This window comes from Panthera onca, chromosome E2, assembly GCF_046562875.1.
Source record: "Panthera onca isolate mPanOnc1 chromosome E2, mPanOnc1 haplotype 2, whole genome shotgun sequence".
Taxonomy (NCBI): Eukaryota; Metazoa; Chordata; class Mammalia; order Carnivora; family Felidae; genus Panthera; species Panthera onca.
Window position 1 is genome coordinate 12,383,850 of NC_138353.1, and position 9,391 is coordinate 12,393,240.

The 9,391-nt window shown below is 42.0% G+C and overlaps 1 pseudogene; it reads left to right on the forward strand.

The window, feature by feature from the left end:
• The first annotated feature begins 3,002 nt into the window (after positions 1-3,002).
• Positions 3,003-6,056, forward strand: LOC132690654 (elongation factor 1-alpha 1 pseudogene; annotated as a pseudogene).
• The last annotated feature ends 3,335 nt before the right edge of the window (positions 6,057-9,391 follow it).

Below are 9,391 nucleotides of genomic sequence, written 5' to 3' on the forward strand. Positions count from 1 at the left end.
CAATTAATCTATGACAAATTGAGCGAGAACATACAATGTGGGGGGTACAGGGGAATGGTCTCTTCAATAAATGGTGTTGGGGAAACCTGGACCACTACATCCAAAAAGAATGAAACCCGACCGCTGTCTAATACTATATACCAAAATAAATTGAAAATGGATTAAACGCTTAAATTTAAGACCTGAAACCATAAAACTCGTAGAAGAAAACATACACAGTAAGCTCTTTAACATCAGTCTAAGCAATATTTTTTTGGATATGTTTCCTCATGGAAGCGCAACAAAAGCAAAAATAAACAAATGGGACTGCATCAAACTAAAATGCTTTTACATATGAAGGAAACCATCGACAAAATGAAAAAGCAACCTACGAAACGGGAGAAGATACTGGCAAATGATATACCCAATAAGGAGCTGATACTCAAAACATATAAATAATTTATATAACTCAATAACAAAAACCAAACAACCTGGCTAAAAATGGGTGAAGGACCTGAATAGACATTGTTCCAGAGAAGACATACAGATGGCCAACAGATACATCCAAAGATGCTCAACATCACTCACCATCAGGGAAATGCAAATCAAAACCACAATAAGATACGACCTCACCCCTGTCAGGATGGCTATTACAAGAAGTAGCAAGTGGTGGCAAGGATGTTGAAAAAAGGGAACCCTCGTGCACTATTGGTAGTGATAGTAAATTAATGTAAGTTGGTGCAGCCACTATGGAAAACAGTATGAAGCTTCCTCAAAAAATTAAAAATAGAATTACCATACATACAATCAAAAAAAAAAAAAAAAAGAATTGCCACATAATCCAGCGATTCCATTTCTGGGTATTTACCTGAAGAAAACAAAGACACTAAATTGCAACACTAAGTTAACTGCAGCACTATTTACAGTAGTGAAGATATGGAAGCATTTAAGTGGCCATTTATAGATGAACAGATAAAGAAGATGTGGTGTGTATATACAATAGAATATTACTCAACTGTAAAAAAAAAATGAATGAAATCTTGCCATTTGCGACAACATGGATGGAACGAAAGGGTAGTAGGGTAAGTGAAATAAGTAAGACAGAGAAAGACAAATACCATATGATTTCACTTACATGTGGAATCTAAAAACAAAACAAACAAAACAGAAACAGACTCATAGATACAGAGAACAAACTGGGGGTTTCCAGAGGGCGGGGGAACAAGGGAAATACATAAAAGAGGTGAAGAGGTAAAAACTCCCAGTTATAGGGACACCTGGGTGGCTCCATCAGTGGAGCATCTGACTTTGGCTCAGGTCTGTGAGTTCGAGCCCCGTATTGGGCTCTGTGCTGGCAGCTCAGAGCCTGGAGCCTGCTGCAGATTTTGTGTCTCCTTCCCTCTCTCTCTCTCTCTGCCCCACCCCTGCTCATGCTCTGTCTCACTCTCTCTCAAAAATAAACATTAAAAAAAATTTTTTTAAACTTCTAGTTACAAAATAAATGAGGGGAATGTAATATATGGCACAGAAAATACAGTTGATAATAATAACTTTGGTGACAGAGGGTAAGTAAATCATTTCAGAATATATAAAACTATGGAATCGCTGTCTTGCACACCTGAAACGAATATAATATTGTATGTCAATTATAATTCAATTGAAAAACATTAAAACTAAATTATCTAGAAATCAATATAAAGGGAGATAGGCAAGGCCTACAGTAAATGCTATAAAATGCTGGCTTGGAAAAATCGAAGACAAATAAATAGAGAGATATATCATACTCATGGACTGGAGACTCTGCACTGTTAGCCCGTCAACTCTCTCCAAATGAGTCTATAGATTCAACACAATTCCAATAAAAATCCCAGCTAACTTTTAAAAATATAAGTTGATAATTCTAAAATATATATGGAAAGTCTCAGAATAACTCTGACAGTCTTTTTTTTTTTTTTTTTTTTAGTGTTTATTTATTTTTGAGAGAGAGAGAGGCACAGAGTGTGAGCAGGGGAGGGGGAGAGAGAGAGGGAGACACAGACTCCAAAGCAGGCTCCAGGCTCTGAGTTGTCAGCACAGAGACTGACGAGGGGCTCGGACACATGAACCGTGAGATCGTGACCTGAGCTGAAGTGGAACGTTCAACCAACTGTTGAGGCACCCCAGCCCTGACAGTCTTGAAGAAAAAGGAGAACTTATACCGCTTTATTTCAAGACTTATTCTAAAGCTACGCTAATTAAGTCAGTATGGTAAAGACCTAACGATAAACAAATGTATCAGTGGAATAAACCACACAACAATGAATATGCCCTAGTACAACCAAACAGAACCAATACCGGCCACAGAGCTGTGCAATGTCCTTCAGGTCCCCTGCATTGTCTGGTGATAACCCTTTCGTTGCTGGGTTGTGAGGACGCCCAGAGTGGCTGGTGAGGAGCTAATAAGCTGGATGGAGTTGGAGGGTTTGGGGAGGAGCACTGGACTGCCTGCCTGAGAGCTGCAGGGTCTTCAAGGAGACCAGTCTGAGTGGCGTGAACATGGCCACGGAAGTTGGGGAGAGACAAGAGTAGATTTGTAAGATAGAGCAAATAAAAATACAGGACACCTAATAAAATTTGAGTTTCAGATAAATAGTATAAGTATGCACTGTAAAATATTTGGGACATACTTATACTATAAATTATCTGCTGTTTACCAGAAACTCAGATTTAAATTAGCATCCTATATTTCATCTGGCAATCTCAGGTGGGGGCAGTGGAATGGACCCAGGAAAGAAGGGCCAGGAAATGACAGGCAGGGGAAGAGGGGGCTGGAAGGTCAGCTTGGAGAGAGTGGGAAGCTTGGGAAAAGCAAAAAGAAAGAGGTGGGGAAAAAAAAGGGGTGGGAGTGAAAGCAAGGCTGGGGAAATAGTTCTAGAACTGAGACAGAGGTAGGGGGAAGAAAGCTGTGGTAGGGGGAAGGGGCACAAGGGGAGTAAGGGAATCTATGATGGGGGAGACGTGGAAGGGCCGAGAAAGGGTAAGCAATGGAGATCCTTGGAAAAGGCAGAGAAGTTTGGAATATAGAGGGAGCTTGGCATAGCCAAAAGGTTGTGGATACAAACGGAGGAATCCAGGGGTAAGGGAGACTCTTCTGAGGGTTCCTCCTAGCATTCACCTGAGATCCTCTGGTCCCTCCACACACCAGTGCAGACTGGGGGTGGGTGTATACACTTGTGTGGCCAGAACATGGCCAAGTCCCCCCTAAAGTTCAGCCATCTCTGCTCCTACAAGGAGAACCTGTGACTCCACCCCTCATCCTGACCCATTCCTGGAGATCCTGGAAGGTCAAAGAGGGCAGAGCTCCTAGAATGCAGCAACTCCTGCCCCCTCCCACATCCAAAGGGAGATAAAGAACTTGGGAAGAGGAAGGATTCTCTTAAGGACACAGTAAATGCAGAGTAGAGCCTGCATCTCTTGTCACACACCTGATCACCTTCCAATAATTCCTTCCACTTTGATTGACTACCCCTAACCCCAAACACACCTTAGATGGTCCTAAAATTCACTCTTATCTAATTTCCAAGTCCTGCTACTCCTGGCTATGGATCTCTTCCTAGAAGCCTTCTGACTGTCTTCCACTTTGTTATCAGTCGATTCTCCCCCAACACCTGTCCCACTTGTGTGTGGCTTTCCACAGTCACCATGTACAGCTGTTCATGTTGGACACTGTACAAGAAAGAGCCTTATACTTCAAGAGGTGCCATTCACATCACAGACATCTTAATTATTTTGAAACCATTTTTTTGTAAATATTTGTGTATTTTGTTATTCTTTTGCTGATTGCAAAGTAAATTATAATTTATTGCAATCATACTCCAGCAGATGGCAGCAAAGTGTCTTGGTCCAACATGGTTGGTAGCTACCACTTAGGAGAAATCAGCTTGAAAATGGAAGGACCTTGGAGCACCTGGGTGGCTCAGGTCATGATCTCAGGGTCATGAAATCAAGCCCTGTGTCAGGCTCCACAATGGGCATGGAGCCTGCTTAAGATTCTCTCTTCCTCTCTCTCCGCCCCTTTCCCCAATTCCTTCTCTCTCTCTGTCTCTCTCAAAGAAAAAAAAAAAAAAAGGAAAGACCTTGTATGGTGACACATGTAAACTGGATTTCTGGTGATCATTTTGCAATACATACAAATATTTTTTAAGTTTATTTATTTATTTTGAGAGAGACTGCAGGGGAGGGGCAAAGAAAGAGGGAGAGAGAGAATCCCAAGCAGGCTCCAAGTTGTCAGTGCGGAGCCTGATGTGGGACTTGAACTCAAGAACCATGAGATCATGACCTGAGCCGAAGTCAAGAGTCAGATGCTTAACCATACAACCCACCCAGGTGCCCTGCAATATATAAAAATATTGAATCATTATGTTTTACACCTGCAACTAATACAATGTATGTCAATTACACCTCAATAAAAAGGAATAAAACTAAATTAATAAAAACAAAAATTTTTTAAATACTCACAAAAAAAGAAAGAAAATGGAAAGACATTGTTGATCTCATATAATCTAAAATAGCCTGTGCTTCTGAACAAGGATTTGCTTTTCACCTGAGGTGCAGAGCATTTTTTTTTAATCCCCTTTTTCCATAGTGGTTTTGCCACCAGAACCCAGGTATGAAAACCACCACTAAACCTAAACCGAAACAGGAAAGGAAAATGCTCATATCATGTCATTGGACACGTAGATTTGGGCAAGCCTACCACTACTGGGCATCTGATCTACAAATGTGATGGGACTGACAAAATAACTATTGAAAATTTTGAGAAGGAGGCTGCTGAGATGGGAAAGGTTCCTTGACGTATGCCTGGGTCTTGGATAAACTGAAAGCTGAACACGAACATGGTTATCACCATTGATCGTTCCCTGTGGAAATTTGAGACCAGCAAGTATCATGTGATCATCCCTGATGCCCCAGGACACAGAGACCTTATCAAAAATGTAATTACAGGCTGGCTGTGCTGTCCCGATTGCTGCTGCTGGTGGCGAATTTGAAGCAGGCATCTCCAAGAATGGGCAGACCCGTCCATGAGCATGCCCTTCTTCTGGCTTACACACTGGGCGTGAAACAACTAATTGTTGGTGTTGACAACATGGGTTCCACTGAGCCAGCCTATAGCCAGAAGAGATACGAGGAAATTGTTGAGGAAGTCAGCACCTATATTAAGAAAATTGGCTACAACCCCAGCACAGTTGCATGTTTGCCAATTTGGGGTTGGAATGGTGACAACGAGCTGGAGCCCAGTCGCTCACAGGCCTTGGTTCACGAGATGGAAAGTCACCCGCAAAGATGGCAATGCCAGGGGAACCACACTGCTTGAGGCTCTGGATTGCATTCTGCCACCTACTCGTCCAACTGACAAGCCCTTGCGTCTGCCCCTCCAGGATGTCCACATAACTGATGGTATTGGTACTGTCCCTGTGGGCCGAGCGGAGACCGGTGCTCTTAAACCCAGCATGGCGGTCACCTTTGCTCCAGTCAAGGTTACAACTGAAGTAAAGTCTGTTGAAATGCACCATGAAGCTTTGAGCGAGGCTCTTCCTGAGGACAGCGTGGGCTTCAGGGTCAAGAACAAATCTGTTAAAGATGTTCGTCATGGCAGTGTGGCTGGTGACAGCAGAAGTGACCCACCGACGGCAGCAGCTGGCTTCACAGCTCAGGTGATTATCCTGAACCATCCGGGCCACATCAGTGCCGGAAATGCACCTGTGCTGAATGGTCACACGGCCCACGTTGCTCACAAGTTTGCTGAGCTGAAAGAGATTGATCGTCATTCTGGAAAAAAGTTGGAAGATGGCCCCGAGTTCTTGAAATCTGGTGATGCTGCCTTCGTTGATACGGCTCCTGGCAAACCTGTGTGTGTTGAGAGCGTCTCTGACTATCCTCCCGGCGGGCGGTTTTTGCTGTTAGTGACGTGAGACAGATGGTTGCTGTGGAGGTCATCAAAGCAGTGGACAAGAAGGCAGCTGGGGCTGGCAAGGTCACCGAGCCTGGCCAGAAGGCTCAGAAGGCTAAATGAATGGAATCCCCAATAACTGCCACCCCAGTCTTAATCAGTGGTGGAAACATGGTCTCAAAACTGTTTGTGTCAGTTGGTCTTTTAAGCTTGATAGTAAGACGTTGGCTAATGAGGGGCACCTGGGTGGCTCAGGTGGGTAAGCGTCCAACTCTTGGTTTCGGCTCAGGTCATGATCTTAGTTTCCGAGTTCGAGCCCCGAATCAGGCCCTGTGCTGGCAGTGCAGAGCCTATTTGGGACTCTCTCTCTCTCTCTCTCTCTCTCTCTCTCTCAAAATAAGTAAAGAAACTTAGGGAAAAAAGACTGGTTAATGATAACAATACATCGTAAAACCTTCAGAAGGAAAGGAGAATGTTTTGTGGGTCATTTATGCGTGCGTGGGTTTGTGTGTGTGTGGCAGTTTTAAGTTACTAGGTTTTTTTAAATTTTTTTAACGTTTATTTATTTTTGAGAGACAGAGAGTGAACGGGGGAGGGGCAGAGAGACAGGGAGACACAGAATCCGAAGGAGGCTCCAGGCTCCAAGCTGTCAGCACAGAGCCCGATGCAGATCTCGAACCCATGAACTGTGAGATCATGACCTGAGCTGAAGTCAGATGCTTAACCCAACTGAGCCACCCAGTCTCCCCAAGTTATTTGTTTTTAAAATCAGTACTTTTTAGTGGAAGCAATTGAACCAAAAATCTGTCACAGAATTTTGAGAGCCATTAAAACAAAAGTTTAATGAGAAAAAAAAAAAATCCCGCTTGGTGGCTGAGCTTTGGCCGCGTTCAGCATTTCATACTGCAGTTCATGTTTTCTAATTATTTGCCATACCAGACTAGAATTATTGAGTTCCAAATTTAAGTCCACACATCCTTTCACTTGGCATGAATCACTATATGATAATTAATACCCAATTTACCCTTAGTAATCCACAAAGAATGTTTGTGGGTGGAAATTGAAGAGTATTGCTCAACAGTCTGTTAATTATATTATTATAGCAGTTGTTTATTATTGCTTTAACAATTTCATCAGTATAGAAATTAACTATTATTAAGTTTACTGGCTTGTCATCTACATATTATTTTATGATGTTAAGATTCTATGGTAAAATATCAACCCTATTTGACATCTATCAAGAAGGAAAAAATAATCACGACTGGAAAATGGAAAGCTATCATAAAACTAATTGGATCACAGAATACATTTTTGCAAAAAAAAAAATAAGGTGGCAGGGAGAAAAAAATTTTCCACAGCAGCTATTTCAGCAAAATGTAGCTAAATGCAAAGTTATTAATGATTGACATGAATTTATCTCCTACCCTTATACAAACCGTGAAGGAAAAATTTCAAGAAATGAGTGGAAGGGGGAAAATGAAAAATCCTTTCATTAGTATGCTTTTTGCCAATCCAACCATCTAATTCAGATATTAGACTCCTAAGTTTAAGTTCTTAAAATGTCAATTTTAATATTGGTCTCAAAATATTAAATAAAATTTAATAATTTTAATATGTTTGAATATTAAACACTTAAGCTCTTAAAAATTATTCACCTTAAAGGGTGCCTGGGTGGCTCAGTCGGTTCGGCATCTGATTCTTGATCTCGGCTCAAGCTATGATCTCACGGTTTTTGAGTTTGAGCCCTGAATGGGGCTCTGCGCTGACAGGGCAGAGCCTGCTTGGGATTTTCTCTTTCCCTCTCTCCACCTCTCTCTCTCTCTCTCTCTCTCTCTCTCTCTCTTAAAATAAATAAATAAGCATAAAAAATAAAAAATTTTAAATTATTCACTTTAAGTAAAAAATTTTAACTTTTGAAGGACATAGTGGTAGACAGAAACATGATTTCTAAGACCTGTTCAGGAATGAAGGCCTTGCCTCTCTCAGTGGCTGTTCCCACGGGGATTACCTCAGCTACTGAGAGTTCCCCTGGGGTGGACCTAGACTTTGTTGAGAATGAATTACAGCTCAACTTCTCCCTCTGTCCAGTCCTGCTCCTTCACCTCCCTTCCACGATTGTTGGTCCCAAGGTCCTGAGCACTGACCTCTGTCTCGGTGTCTTGTCTGCCAAACAGCCATGCAAAGACTGGCAACATTGATCACATATTTGAAACTACGAAAGTGAGGGCACGATAGTGCGCATTACTCAAAGCCATGATCTGATTTATTATATATCCAACGGAGTTCAAAGCAGGGTCCCCAACAGACGTTTGTAAGCCCATGTTCGCGGCAGCATTATGCACAATGATAGCCAAGAGGCTGAAACAATCTGTGTGCACACGGACAGATGCATGCATGAACAGAACGTGGTATATACATACAATGGAATGTTATTCGGGGAGCCTGGGTGGCTGAGTCGGTGAAACATCCGACTTCAGCTGAGGTCATGATCTTATGGTTTATGGGTTTGAGCCCCAGGTCGGGCTCTGTGCTGACAGCTCAGAGCCTGGAGCCTGTTTCAGATTCTGTGTCTCCCTCTCTCTCTCTGCCCCTCCCCCACTCACACCTGCATCTCTCTTTCAAAAATAAATCAACATTTAAATAAATAAATAAATAAATAAACATTAAAAAAGCAATGGAATGTTATTCAACCTTAAAAAGGAAGGAAATTCTGATACGTGCTGCAACATGGATGAACCCTGAAAACAGGCTAAATGAAACAAGCCAGTCACAAAAAGACAAATATTAATGATTCCACTTAGATGAGGTATTGAATTTCCATTCAAATTAATTCATAGGAACAAAGTAGAATGGTGGTTGCCAGGGGCTGAGGGGAGGGGGCTGGGGGAGATGCTATTCAACAGGTATAGTTTCACCTCATCCCAATGGAAGATGAGTAAGTTCCAGAAATCTGCTGTAGGACATTGTGACAATACTGTATTGTACACTTAATGCGGCAATCCTCAGGCAACCCCCCCCCCCCCAATCTAGGGACATACTAATATGGCACATACTCATCAGGACCACAATGGCTCCAAAGACAAGCTCTAGAGTTTCAGTTTTGCAAGATACAAAAGCCCAGGAGATTGGTTGCACAACCACATGAATAACTATACTTAACACTGCTGAGCTGTAAAAAACAAAAAAAAATAAATAAGATCGGATATGAAGAAACTATACATTGATGCTGCAGGCAGCATCTCTGTGAAAATAGAAGAAAATATAGGCACACAATGTGCATGAGTCCATTTTTGGCGAAGCAGTGATGTGGGCTCCAGGGCAAAGCTCCACAATTCTGACAACTTATGGAAAAAACGTTTATGCAGAACATAAAGATTGGTCACATGTGGTATTGCACATTATCTAGGCGATGACATTTAAGAAAACATTATAATCATAGCATGTTTGACTAATGAAATCATTTTGAATAAGATAAGGAATACT